Below are 15,010 nucleotides of genomic sequence, written 5' to 3' on the forward strand. Positions count from 1 at the left end.
CTATTGTGAAAACGAAAGGTTTCTTTTGCATTAAAATGGCCGACTCCAAGCCATTTCTGTCTTTGCAATATCCAAGCATGGTAAACATTGAACAAAACTGTGCTCTTCAAACATGGCAGCTCTTCATTTTACCACAGTTGCTTTGGGTTGCTGTCAGGCTTAGGACACAGCAGTGAATGACAGTAACAGTGCGTGCTGGTTAGTGACACGCTCTGCATCCATTGTCTCCTTCAACGAAGCTCAAGCTCAAAGCACTAAAAAACAGCTGCTCTGTTCTTCCTAGAACACTAAGAAAACAAAGACCAAAATGTACCACTAGTGCAACTCCTCCTACCAATACTGGCAATAGTGATGTTGAAAAATGAGAAGAAAAAGTATTTGTCCCTAACTCACTGTCATGGTTTTATGATTTTTGGTTATCGGTATTCCACTTCACAACATCATGTAGTGCACTGGGAGTTAAAGAGTTAATGCTCCAGTTCTGCGGATTGTGGATAGTGCCGGGTACCTGGTTCTCAGAAGAGAAGAAGAACTACATTTCCCAGAGGACTGCTCGCTGTTCTGTTACCGTTTTCCGTTCAGAGGGAAAGACAGAAACTGTTCACATATCATGAGACGTTCCCATTTTGCTCGCTTCCCTCCCGCTTGTCCCGGCAGCATCTCCACCCCCAGCCGTCTTACTGCCAGCATTTGAGTAAGGCCTTTTGGTTTTTGGACACTCTCATGTTATTTAGTAGTTTCAATTCCAATTATATTGTATTGTATTATACTGTGTTATCTTGTATTCCGATATCTTATTTAGTAAATTAGTTTGTTTCTCCTCAGATCATTGCCGCTGTTTTGTGTTTAGGCCCATCTCCCTACCCTCTCCCTTTTTCCAGGGCGTGGGTCCGTGGGTCCCCCCGCCTCATTAGTCATGGAACAGAGCTGAACAGAGCCAAACCTGCCCATAAACCGCTGACACTCACTTAGCAGTAGGTAAGCTGCCTTCCATTTAGAATGACATTTACATGAGCAACGAGAGGGCACAACTGCTGCAGAACACAGTTCTTGCTCTCCATGAGAAGGAAATGAACGTGTTAGTGCCCTGCTCCACCTCAAGCACGATCTCAGGCTAAACCAACAGCCTGAGTGCTGAAACATCTTCACTTTTTCTCTTTGGGCTAAATCTATAGAACGGCTTGCAGAAAATCCATCACTGTGAAGGCTTACAGCACTGACAGGACAGCACAGCACAGCTCTCGCTGAGGAGCTCCTTGGGATCAAAACTAACCGTATAACCCTAGTCTTCCTGATGAGTAATGCAAACCAGGTTGCTGATGAGCTCTCAAAGCCAAATTCAGGTAGTTCTTAAAATTTTCCCTCTCCTTTACATTTTTTTTTCCTGTGGAAAGCCTATTTATTGCCTGTCCAGCAAAGCTGCTTTGCAATTCTTTGTTAGATGGCTTCCTGTTAACTTTTGTAATGCTACTACTTCATCCTTTGATGGCTAAGCCAGAGGAGAGAAAGGCATGTCAATTCCACCTGCATGTGATATATACACCTGCCCCCTTTGGATGGAAGGGGGGGAAGATCCGACAGCTCTGCCTACAATGACTCCTTGTGCTGTGAAAGAATACAGGAAAGCACAGCTATTTTGGGCTTTAAACATTTGACTGACAGTGAACAGCATTCTCTGACTGCCTAGGTGGGCAGAGCTATAGAAACCACTGACTTCTATCATAACTTGTGGCTCTCCAAATAAGAGAGCTTAATGACAGCATGCCTCAGAAAACTCTGAAAGCTTACTAGAAGTTGAAAACTGTCATATATTCCAATACAATTTTAAAAGTTTGAGCTTGAGAAATAGGATTGCTTAAGTCAGAGATAAGTTAAGCTGATTCATAAAGATAAACACAAGGAAACACAGTCTGCCCGCCTTTTCTTTCCCATATCAAATCCAAATTTTTTTCTAGTCTAATTCAGACTCTTGCTCATCAGAATGTAAGCGCGATATGTTTCCCCCTGTATGGGAACTGCTGAGTCACGGCCTGAACCACTGATTGAGGATCTGGAGGAAAGACCCAGTCAGCCCTGGGAACACAGGTGAAGGCAATTCACTCTTAAGCCTCATTTAAGGGCTGACTGCCCCGAGGAAGGATCTCTTTCTGGAGATCCCTCCTTGGTGGAGCTTTTCCCTCCAAACCCAGAATCTTCTGATGCAGGTGAGTGATCTACGTCCCTTCCTTTGTAACATCTTTCTATTGTGCTGGTCTTTCTACCTCTTTGTAATGCCTTTTCCATTGTGTTGATCTTTCTGATAGCTACACCCCAACAGTCAAACTAGCTTCCAGCTTCTTAAAGCAATCTAATTGTAATACACATTGAATCAAGGAGACAGTGTATAGCCTTGCTTAAACTAGGCCTCATAGCTTGCCCGAACAGGAAACTTTAGGAAGGAACACAGAAATAATAGGAATATGAGGTTCTGTGAAGACAAGCAGAGTTGCTGTTTGTAACTTATGGGGAGGGTCCTGTGAAGATAAGGAGGCAGAATTGCTGTTGCAACAAAAAGCAACCCCCCCCCTCCCCCAAGTTTGCCTTCACAGTGAGGCAGACTTTGAACTTTTGCAAGGATGACTACTAGCCTTCATCCAGTGACCATCAGACCCAGAGACTGCTCCCATCATTTTAGGGTGCATGTGCAAGAGGGTGGAATAGTATGCTAATGAGTTCCTGGAAACTCAATGCATATATAACCCATTTCAGGTAAATGTAATGAATATGGATACACTCTGCCTTTACATGTACAGCTATGTGCCTCCTCAGTGTGAACGTTGGGTGGAGCGATCCTCAATGCACCCAGCGCTGTATTAAAGGAATACCTCCTTGACATAACTTGCTGGTATGTCAAATTACTCTGTTGGATTGCTTGGCTTTAACATGAAATGATGTTTTATGAGCAAAGAAACTCAGATGCAAAGGAAGCATCAAATTTCTGTAGTATATGGAAGCTGGCTAAGCTAGTAAGAGTCGGTAAGTCTGGTCACAAGCGCCTCATTTCTTAAAAACATGTCAGATCTACTCAACATCTCTTTTGACTTATAAATTGCTTTTTTTTTTTTTTGATTCCTAGTAAGGTGCAACATTTTGGAGAAAACACTTGCATGAGCTGCTGGCCCGTTACATCAGCTGGCTGATACTGGGAAATAATCAGGAAAGCTCAGTCTGGTGTGAAGCTACACAGCACCTCAGGCCAGGGGAACCACCGCGGGCTGCAGGGGGCCCCATTTCCCCCCCCCAACCCCCGGCTGCAGCCAGCCGCAGCGATCCGCCCCTCCCGGCCCCACGCTCCCATCCCGCCGCACTGCGGCTCCTGGCCGAGCCCTCCCGGGCCTGCCAGCGTCTCACTGCCGGGCCCGGAGCTCGCGCTACCGCCCCCGACACCTTCTGGAACGTTCCTAACGACCCCATCCCCAGTGCGGCCCGCTGCAGCGACCACCCGGCTAAGTCACGCGGACCCCGCGCGGCCCTTCCTCCCGGCCGCGGCTCCTCCCTCGGCCCCGCTTAGCCTGCCGGCGGCCTCCTACCTCAGCCCGCAGCACGCTCGGCGCCCGCCTCCGCCCGGCAGCCTGAGGCCTGGCTGCCGCGGGCCCGGCAGAAAGCGGCTGCGGCGCTGCTGGCGCCGGGGGAGGAGCGCGGCCCTCGGGATGACCCTGCGCGGCTGCGGAAGGGGAAGGCAGGAAGGGAGTTCGGCCTCGGGGAGCGGCCGGGCTCCCGCCTCCAGAGCCGGCCCCGGGGCTGGGCTCAGCCCAGCTTTCCCTATGGCGAAATGCTTAGCCCAGGGTAGCGTTGGGCAATTGGGATCATTCCTCTGCCGCGTCCCGGTGAGGACCCAGCCGGCGGCCGGAGGGAACTGTGTAGGGGCTTTGCAAAAGCCCTCTCGATGTTATAAAAAATCGCAGCGTTTCCTGCGGTGTTCCTAGCTCCCAGGCCCAGCTGGGCTATTAGGAAAAGAGGAAGGGAGGCTCTGTGCCACAGAATACGATTAAATCATAGAATCCCAGAATCGTTTGAGTAGAAAGGGACCATTAAAGGCCATCTAGTCCAATTTGCATGCAGTGAACAAGGACACCTACTGCTACATCAGGTGCTCATAGTCCAGCCTGACCTTGGGTGACTCCAAGGATGGGGTATCCACCACCTCTCTGGGCAGCCTGTTCCTGTGCCTCAATGCTCTTTGTATTTAAAAAAAAAAAAAAATTCTTCTTCCCAATGTCCAGTCTAAATCTCCCCTCTTTTAGTTTGAAACCATTTCCCTTGTCTGTCACAACAGACTGTGCTGAAGAGTCCAGCCCCTTCTTTCTTACAGCCCTCCCTCTAGATGCTGAAAGGCTGCTCTCAGGTCTCCCCAGAGCCTTCTCTTCTGAGAGCTGAACAGCCCCAGCTCTCAGCCTGTCTTTGTAGGGGAGGGAGGTGTTCCATTCCTGGGTTCATTTCTGTGGCTCACTGGACATGTTTCAACAGGTCCACACCTGTACTGAGGACTCCACATCTGGATGCAGTACTCCAGGTGAGGTATCACCAGCACAGAGCAGAGGAGCAGGATCATCTCCCTCACCCTGCTGGCCATGCTGTTTTTGATGCAGCCCAGGATACAGTTGTCCTTCTGGGCTGTGAGTACTGACTGCTGAGGGACACCATTTGTCACTGATCTGCATCAGGACACTGAGCCATTGACCACCACTCTCTGGATATGACCTCGCAGCCAGGTCCCCATCCATGAAACAGTCCACCCATCACTCCACCTGTTAGGACTGGCCCAGGCAGCCTCATCCGAGAACAATTCTGCATCCTTTTAATCTATGTTTATTTCAGTCATTGGTTCAGTAAAGTGTAGCATGCTAGTCTGATATAGCACCATATGTAATGAAACAAGTGAGGAGCTGAAGCAGTGCTAAACAGCTGTGTCACATATGGCTCTAGAAATATCACACTGTTTCTTAACACCAGCACAGTCTTTAAAAAGTTGCTGCCTAATGTTAAAAAAGCTGTTGTTTTCCAGGGATGGATTATTGAGAGGCTTTTGTTTCCCTGTCTACTAAGTCTTTATTATGATTTCATCTCTGATTTAAAGTAAAGCATCCCTCCTCAGTTCCTTGTTGAAAAGATGAAAATGCAGAATGAGAAAAAGAAAGAACATAACTTGCAATTTTTGTCTCTTTCCTGTTGTTGCACTGGGGACTTTTTAACCTCCCCATGCTTTATATGATCACATAAAATAACTCTCTGTTTAACAACTCAAAATGTTACAGGTCTATCGGTACTCATGATTTTTATGATTTGGATGTAAAAAGCAAATGTAATTCCTAAATTCCTAAATGTAAATTCCTAAAACAAAAAGAACCAAAATGCCACAGACGTTTTAAAAAGTAACACCCCAAAATACCAGCTGTAAGCAGCTTTCCAAGGAGCAAAATGAAGAGCAATCAAGCCTGCAGACTACTGAAAAGGGGCATTTTTATCAATCCATCCTGAACTGAATCATTAACTCAGAACTCCAGTTAAGGATAAACACTAATAATTTACTAGGGCTAAATCAGCATATACTTACTAGATCTATTTTTTTTTCTAGAAGTTACTATACTGAAAATGTGAGATAGCAGTGTAAAATGTATCCTCTAAGGCTATAAGTACTGCTCTCGGACACTCTACACACTCCGAGAATTTCTGACTGTTGAAATCGATGGGAGTTGGCCATTGTAATCACTTGGATCCAGATTTCTTCCTGCATGTAGTTACCAGTCAGTACCTGTTGTTTTTCTTTCTGAGCACAAGCCTACACATGTGAACCAGCACATCACACAGTCCACCAAACATTCTCTAAGTTTTGGCATAATAACTATGTTTATAGAAGCCCCATTTTTAGCCTTAGTAAAGCAGCAAGACCGGCAATAGTTTCTCCTGCCCATGTTTGCTGCCCGGCTGGCTCCATCTGGTGGCTGTCCGACCACCTAGCCATGGGTCCACAATCACGGAGTGCCAGCTGGGAAAAAGTTAACTCAAGCGAAAGAAGTGATAGCTCTTCTGGCTGAATTCTCTCTTATAGGATTGTGTATTGTGGAATCACTAATTCTTGTATGTATTTATGCCAGTTTCAACATCCAGTCTTAAGAAATAATTAGTATGTGGGATAGACGTTCATATTTGTTTTATATTCTAGGAATTGGTGGAGTGAGAGCAGTTTAAGGTAGTCCTGCTGCAATTCAGACCCTACCATGGGTGTCACTGTATTCTTCACACTATGCTAGGCTCTTAAAAGTAGTGATGGCATTGCTATTCCAATGTAGCAGTTCTCTTTGTCTCTTTATCAGCATTCATTCACTATTTAACTTCCTTTAGTGGGATGTGCCTTTTTCCTCTTTAGGTTAGTAGGAACTTAGACTCTTAAAAACAAACAGGACAAAAATATTCCCTTTCACCTCCTCGAAGTCTTTGAACTAGTAAGTTGTGTGTCAAAAGTGTACCTCAGAAATCAACAACAGTAGCATAGGCAGTCTGCCTTAGTGAGCCACTTAGCAGATTCCTGCCAGAAGTCCTTCCCTAGCATATGGCAGAACCCAAAATAACTACAGACAAGTCCAACATGTCCTCAGAGTGCTGGGTTCACTGTGTATTTTCACAGCTTTTGACATACTAGGAGATAGGCCAAGGGGGGCCAGGAATGATTTCATCTGGAGGTTGGCTGTTGCTGCCAACAGACTGATTCATTCTGGCTTCCAGCCTGCTCTGTATAGGGTCTAGAGAAAGTGTCCAGCAGGAGCAAGCTCAGTGCTGGAGGAATGGTCCCAAACACCTGATGCAATTAGCTGAAATCCCTATTACCTCCACAGGATGCTGTGGCAGATTTAAGATGAGACACTTAACCTTGTTGGAACAAAAAAAGCTGAAGTCACCATTTCTTTAAATTTTCTTCTATGCCAGAGATTCCCTTGGAAAACACGAGGATTAGGCAACTGTATGTGGCAGACTTCTAGTTTCAGCTAGTTGAGCTTTTTTTTTTCTTTGCAATCTTTGAATTTATCGCTATTACAGTATCAGGACAAAGACCTTGAGGCATGTGCAAGTAATACAGCTCCACCTTTGGAAGTTTGTAAAGCAACTTAGAGTACCAATTAAGACTTCCCTTTTGTGTCAGTGTGTTAGCTTGGATACTGGAGAGGATGGTTTAATTCAAAATGATATTCAAAGCAAGTAGGAAAAAAAGGAAAAAGGAAGAAATATCATGTGTTTCCCAGAATGTCTGATGGGAGTGGTCACAGAGAAGAAAGGGAACAGAAGATGTAACAAAAAAGGTTTCTAATCATATCCAGGTTTAAGAGAGAGGTTTGTATCAGTTCCCCTCAGCTCAGCTGAGGGTTCCATACAACCTCTATCTCTCCCTAAATACTATAAAACCACCATATGCGTGTTCTGAGGGGTCACAGGAAGAAGTGTCTGTTCTGAGTCTGCCACTTCTGCTTCATATTATAATTTGAATTTTTCTTTCTTGAAAACAACACATTTAAAATGGTCAAGTTCTTCATCTTATTTTCTGGATTACCTAGCAAATTGTGAAATTCACAAAGCAAGGCACAACCTACACTGAAAAAGAGAATGAATATGAAAGTAATTCTATAGCACGTAGGCCCTTGAACAGAGCCAGACTTTCCCAGTAAGGGAAAATCTGCAACTACAGAATGGCTGTTTAAAAGGAACCGTGCTTTCTGCAGAACACTGTGTAGTGACGTAAGTAAAAGAAATCCTAAAACCAGTAACCTAGCAACTTTTACCTTATTAGGTAATCTCATTAGGCACTCTTCATCTCAGAAATACAGGTGTAAATAATACAGTAAAAATGACCGTTTTTGCCCAATTCAGTACGGGGAGGCACAGTAGCAGGCTAGAGATCCACTACGAAAAAAGCATACGCTTGATGGCAAATCTTTTCCCCATTTCCTACTTTAGATATTCATCAGGGTCTGACTTCTAATTGAATGCAAATAAACGATAGAGCAGGTTTTTGCATATGAAGTGAAGTTATATAACATCTGTCTCTTCACAGCCTTTCAAAGTACCTTGTGTGACATTAAGCAAAGGGGAGGTTTGCCTCATCAGCTTGTAGGAAAGGGGGTGAATTTGAAGAGCAGTGTGACTGAACTAAATGATTCTACTGCTGGTTTAAGAGGTGCTGCTTTGGTCTCTCTGCACCCCCTCCCAAGTGATGAAGTGACAAGCTGGGCATAATCAATTTTAATGCCAAAACAATAGACTACCAGTGCAGAAGGTCACAAAACACTATTAGTTAACTCATACCATGTCATTCTCGAAGGACGATCTAAAAATATAGACTAGTGGTTTGGAATAAAGTGTATATTTGTAGCTAGTGCTATCCGAGTGAGCTGTTAAATATATTTAAAGCATATCCTTAACTGCAAAGAGCGTACGTATCTTCTGCTCCTCTAGACTCACTGTAATAATCATTCATGCTATGTTTTTTGTTTCCTTAGCAGCTTAATTCAATAATTGTACTTATGGCACAGAATAGCCATTTTGTGACCTTTTCAGGAAAGAAAAACTACAGTAAATCTAAACGTAAAAGTTATGTGTCCCAAAATTAGTCTGTATGTTTATGTCATAGCACATCTGAACATCGAAGTGGAAGGAAAATCCCGCTAAAAAAGCTACATAAAATATCTGTGAGGCTTCTAGAGAGGAACTAAAAAAAGAATCCCCTACCACCACTTCCCTCCACTGACCGATCACTCTTTCACAGAATGTATGCATCTGATGTTTCTCCAAATCTCTCATTAAAGAGCACGCAAAACAGACAAAGTTCAAAATCAGATCTAAAACGTGTGCAGTAAATTCAATTAAGGAACAAAGTAGTCTAGTGACAAGGATGAAAGAATGGTATTCAAAGATGTCTGAAATGACTTCAGTGAAATTTCCACACTCAATACTATTCAGCGGTTGAGAAATCCGTACTGTAGCCTAGTGCTTGCAGAGCCTGAGAGTAGTAAATGTTCAGCTACATAAAATTCTGGCCACAAATATACAGTACTTTGGGGACACAAAGACTGGGCTGATTATAAGTCCCATCAAAGTCAAGGGTCCATGGCTGACTCCACTTCCAAATTTATACCATCACTGGTGATGAAAGAGAGTCTGACTTTTTACATGGCTTCCTGTTCTTCTGGGAACAGAGAACAATTTTCTTTAGCCTTCTGGTCTGAATTTTGACAATTTGCAGGCAGGGGGATGCTCAGATTCACCAAGGTGGTACAGAGGGAAGGGAGGAGGCCAACAGGCACAGGCTGCACTGCCTGATTTTCTCATGTCACTTGCTGGAGACAACATGATGGAAAGGTGAATTTGAATCACTCTGTACAATGAGAGACCAGATTCAAAGCTTCCAGAAGCACTGGAAATACTCAAACAGGTTATAATGGGATTTACATTGGGATTTACAATGGGACTTACACAATTTAGCGTACCGTGTTCTAATACCGTCGCCTGAGCTACCTCTCTCCTTTACGTGCAATCACAAGGTGTTGCCTTTTGGGATCCCATTAAGTCTCTGTGACTACAAGAAGGTTGTCTAAGGAGTTACTGCTAAGCTAAATGAAGCAGAACAGTGTTTACACCATATTTACAGTTGTTCTATGACATGATCCAGACTTTGGAAAAAAAAAAAACAAAAAAACCTGGAATAAGCCCACTTCTTTACAAACTGCAAAGAAGCCCTTGGCTCACTTTCTGCAGGCCTCATTTTGGGAGCCACTATCTTAAAAATCCAACAAATAGCTATTTCAGGAGTAAATGATACGCATTCAAAACCTGTAATGGGCATAATTTATAAAGAAAGGGTTATGCCAGGCTGCTTTACCTACAACAGTGTGCACATACACAACCATGAAATGCAAGTGCCACTGGAGTAGGGAACATTGACCATGCAGATGACTGAATGCTAGAAAGGGAAAGAACTGAGCAGCCCCTGTTCTGTGATAAGTTCCAGGGGATCTTTTATTCTGCCCTAAGCAGACAAGCATTAAGTTCTCCAAAGTCTGTTGAAAAGACTCACAGCAGGATGTGCCAATCTCTATACCATGGAGGAATAAAAGGCTAAGATTTTGCTGCAATTACAATAAGCAACTATCCTTAATTTCTGTCAAACAGTAGATGTCTCTCTTTGCCAGTAGTTGAAATGTGTGTAAAACGTTGTTAGGGCACACATCCACAGCTAGCATTATTATTTTTTTTTTTTTTTCCAGCTTATGTTCCCATCATGCCTTGTAGAAAAAATCCACGGGGGACGAAAGATAACACTGAATCTGAGCCCTGAGAACAGAGCCCCATGAAAGCAACAAATTATAAACTCTACTGAAGAGATTTTCTTCAGAAAGATCACAGGTCCCATGCTTTAGTCATGGCCTGTTCCTTTGCCAGCAGGTTCAGAGAGTGATCTGTGAGAGCTAAGTGATTTCTTTCAAGTAAGCTGCTCACGATGACTACAGAAACCTCAAGGATTACAGTACACAAACAATGAGAGAAAAGCTGCTTCAAATAATACACCCAGACAATGGAGTTGCCGTTATGGCTGCAATGCAAAATATGGACAGGGATTTAAATGAAACGGGTGATATCTGTATACTTTGGAGGGCTCACGTGTGCCAAATTTGGCAGCATGAGTGTTCATATTGCTTGTTGCTCCACCCCTTGAACAATGAGGCTAAACCCCATATGTGCAGGAGTTGGTAGAGCACAAGCAGTTCTGCTAATCACACTGCATGCAAAAGCAAAAAGACAAAGAGAACTAGTAATGCTTAGACTAGCATTGGGGAAATAATTAAGCATGAATGAAATATTGTATGTGGATTTGAAATGAATGCGAGGCATTCTTGGAAACAATTGTGCTGTTTCAGTTGTGATGCTTTCCCCCCTAAGTTTCACAAAGTAATTTGCATGTCATTTAAATAAATACCATAAATTATTGCAAACTTTTTGTTTTTATTTACATAAAAAATACTCATTTCCATTATTGTTTGGATTACCTGACAAGAGTGAAATGCAGAGACCTTTGAGAAGAAACTTGCCTCTTCCCAAAATACTACAGATTTCTCATGCATGAGTGAGCCAGAAATGACCCCACCTTTAGCCTTGCCTTACATAGGCAATTAATGCTCTGCTGATGTAACAGAGATAGAGGATTAGTTATTTCTGTGGAGCCAGGCTGCAGCTGCAAGCTGGTCAAGGATACTGGAATGTGGTACCTTGCAGTGGTCAAGGTTTCAGTGACCCTTCAAGAAAATAAGAACTGAATGCTCACCTCCAGGCATTCAGTGCTTGCTGGCCAAACCTGCTTTTTCCTGGAAGAGCTTAGCTGCTTGGAGCTTAAGCACACACAGCTAACAGCAATTCTACAGGCCTAGTGGACTTGCATAAGCTGCCGGGAGCATCTGCAGCGCATGCTCTCCAGCTTTTGCACTGTGGGAGTTTAGGGCACAGTTACCTTGTGTCTGATGAATTCTTTATCTCTTTGACAATTCCTATGAGGTTTAACTTCACTAACCATTAACTTAAAAGGCCTACACTCTTCTTCTATGATACTCATATTGCTTTCACTTTCATTCAGTGCTATCCATACATCACCAATTTGGTTTCACTTCTGATAAATACATACCTTTCTTCTCAACTTCTTTCTCAGAGTCCATCTCAACCCTGCTTTCTCCTCACATGCTGTCAGAGAGTCAACAAGCAGCCAATTCAGAACCCTTAACATTCTGTGCATTCAGACATCTATAAAAAATCAGATTATTGAAATACAGATCCAGAAGAAGGTGAGTGCAAGGTCACCTAAAAAGTCAAGTAGGTGTACATTCCTCTGCAGGATCATATGGAACCTATTGGCCACTGAAAACTAAATATAGGTACCATCATCTGAAAACCCCAATGACCTAACCATCTGCAAAAGAAGCAACTGAATATCTAGCGTAACTTTTAATGTTTTGGTTATGAGACACTAAAAGGTCATTCAGACTGCTGACCTACACAGACTGCCCGCAGGTTTCTTTCACACTGTTTGTATTTACACCTGTTTGCTCCCTCCATGCTGTCTCTAAAAGAAAACTTCAACAAGTATTCTCCTCTCTTCTTATACAACTCAATCTGCTTTCTCCCATGGTCTGTTTTAATAATGTGTTCTACGCTTCAGATTGAAATCCAGAGGAACTCATTATACAGACTTCGTTTTCACAGAAGAATATACTGTGGTCCCAATTTCTAGGGCTGTTTTTGTTTTATAAAGCAAGGGATGTAAACCTCTTCCCATCTTGGATATGAAGGCATTTTTACGTTCGTGGTCTTGGCTTATGTGGAGTCCTAAGTTTTATATCATCACAGAGCAAGTAAAATTGACTGAGCCTATCTTCATGATTTCCAGATATCACTAGGGTGTGCTGTAGATCATGAAATTTCAGTAAAGCATAGTTGATAGGGAAAAATCTAGCTGCTACACTAAATATTTTAAATTAATTCCAAACACTGAAGCAACAACACTGACTCAAAATCCTTTAAAAACATACTCTCAAGAGAGGTAACATAAAACATTAACGATTTAAAACATTTTTGTCATGCAAGCTTGACAAACATACTGCTGTACACAACAGAGAACTGATGGGATTTAAACAAGTACAGGCCAAAGTGCAGACAGGTAACTAATGTCCAGGCACACAGTCCTGTGGAAGCTGAAAAAAATGGGACTAGAACCAATATTCCTTTAAGATAAAAAAAAAAGTAACAAGAATGAGGGTCTTTGTCAAAAACTTTCTTTGATAAAAATTTATGAAGCTATTCCAAGTCACTGGAATTTGAGAGGGTAGGGCTGCAGAATCAAGGGCTGAACAGTAATTATTTAAAGTAAGTAATGTGTATAAACAATAGATTTGGAATTCCCAGCAAGACTGACAGCCCAGCTGAACCCAATCCAACAGAGGAGACTGCATCTGTCACATACCAGCTCAGCACAGGGGTGCCAGCATGGAGCGCGCGGCTGGGAAGGAGACCGCAGCCACCAGCTTGCTGGCTCCCTTGGGCCCAGCAGCAGGTGGGTGCCCACCCACAGCTACACTCAGCAGGCTGCTCCGCTCCAGGAGGAAGCAACTCCCAGCACTTGCACCTAACTGCTGACCTGGGAAAGAAACAAACACCCTGATATATCATCCTGCAGTAGCTGTCAACTCTTGGTGTAGTCCGAGCGGTAGTGGGATAGGGAATGCAGCATAATAAGGAACCTGAATCAGAGGAGTTTTTAAAGTAGATGCCTAATTTCAAGTATATATTTACACCAACCACAGACATTAATACAAGTTAAAATCAAGCACCTATTTAAACATGAACAAAAGCTTAAATGGGTTACTGCGCTGAGGCCCCAGCTGTCAAGACACATCCAGTATGCCATAGTGAGCGGTAACCGCAAACAGCCACCATGTGATGCTTCAGTAGGCTGTATGAACTGGGTTGGGCAGTCTTGCACCATGAACCACGTATTCATTATAACAACAATTTGTATTACTATTTGTAGCATCTAGGGAACCCCAATCAGGGCTCTATTGTGTTACACACTGTACAAGCACAGAAAAATAGGATGGCTCTTATAATGAGTACATCACAAGCCCCACTACCATAATTAACATTGATTAGCATCGATGCAAACAGCATGGGAAGACAAAGATTGAACCAGTTTGGGAGCTGAGGTACTCTTGCCCTTTAAGGTGGCTCCTCTGGTTCCCAACTACAGAACAGAAGAGAGGCTGTTTCCAGCGGCGAAAGCTGCACCCTCAGTGCTCCCAGTCAGCAGCTCGCATGAGCGCATTCAAAGAGGCATCTTTGTCACTTACTAATCCAGTCTCTTGCTATCACAGGCAACCACATCACACAGTCCTGCCTTTACAACTATCAACAAACCGGTTAAAAGTGCTTTTTTCCTCCTACTCAGAGCATACATCTCTCTGCAAATATGTTACTCAGGGTAGCTGAAACAGCTGGACTAGACTGTATGTGTCTTTATGCGTACACCTAAATACTAAAAAAAACCCTGAGATTTATTGTAACATATCAGTATTAAGTGTGAAATGCAGTGGCTAGAATTGACGTGAAACAAGAAACAAACTTTAAGAACATGCAAATCGACCAAAGTCAACACACCAGTACTGAATCTGACCCTTAATGTTTGCACGGGGAGTGCTCCCCAAGCTCCCCCTGCCCAGAGATTCTTACTCTTCTCATTACTGTTGTGAAGCCATATGGTTCCAAAAACCTCGGTCAATTCTGATCAAAAAGGGGCAGTTGGTAACCTCTGATCTACTTAACGTATTAGAAAAAGACCCCAAAAAGCCAGATCCGCTTTAAATGAAATCTCAAAACGAGTGACCTTAGTGGGCATGGGACGTGGAGCTGCACGTAAAAGATTTCCCCCTTCAATATACGGCCCTTGCTAAATCTGTAATTATCATATGTATCTCCTCATCCCAGGCCCATGGCATTTTCTCAGGCGTGCTTTGGATAATAAAGCAATATTTTCCTTCCAACTGAAGGTAAGACAGCGTTGACAGCTTTGTAAAGCTAGGGAGACAAAAAGACAGCATTTTGAAATGGATAGTGTGAAATTATAGGGTTGAACATTTTGATTGTGTTCATGAAATTGCCTTCATTAACCAAATGAGATTCAATACCTGCAACTTGTCTATGAATCATCCTCTCCCCAAAATGTTTCTGCATGTTTTTATTGCATAGCCTAAAGAAATACTTGAATTTTACTTTCCCATCCAGTGCCACACAAAATACCTCCACAGAAAACACAGCAACGCTGTAAGTTCTGTTCAGTTCTCCAGGACGTCACTCATAGTACAACTTAGCCTACAATCTTGTATATTCTCAGACTCGGCACATGACTCCAGACTTCTATATGCATGAAACTGAACACGTATGTAAA

At 43.2% G+C, this 15,010-nt stretch overlaps 2 protein-coding genes across 5 annotated transcripts in view; both read right to left on the reverse strand.

Annotated features, from left to right (window-relative positions):
- LOC110404186 (protein C19orf12 homolog) overlaps window positions 1–3,668 on the reverse strand; it is a gene marked incomplete in the record, with an annotated part of 7,502 nt that extends 3,834 nt beyond the window's left edge. The window contains 1 exon segment of the mRNA XM_021408227.1: window positions 3,569–3,668.
- LOC110404182 (protein C19orf12 homolog) overlaps window positions 1–15,010 on the reverse strand; it is a 64,205-nt gene that overhangs the window by 11,741 nt on the left and 37,454 nt on the right. The window contains exon 1 of one of the 4 annotated variants that reach the window (XM_021408221.1): window positions 3,570–3,721. The exons of 2 other annotated variants lie outside the window; for them this stretch is intronic. The gene's annotated coding sequence lies outside the window, so the exon portion shown is untranslated. Of the gene's footprint in view, window positions 1–3,426; window positions 3,521–3,569; window positions 3,722–15,010 lie in introns of those variants that run through there. One more of the 4 variants, XM_021408223.1, reaches the window with a different exon arrangement.

The sequence above is a fragment of the Numida meleagris genome, chromosome 10 (assembly GCF_002078875.1).
Source record: "Numida meleagris isolate 19003 breed g44 Domestic line chromosome 10, NumMel1.0, whole genome shotgun sequence".
Classification (NCBI taxonomy): Eukaryota; Metazoa; Chordata; class Aves; order Galliformes; family Numididae; genus Numida; species Numida meleagris.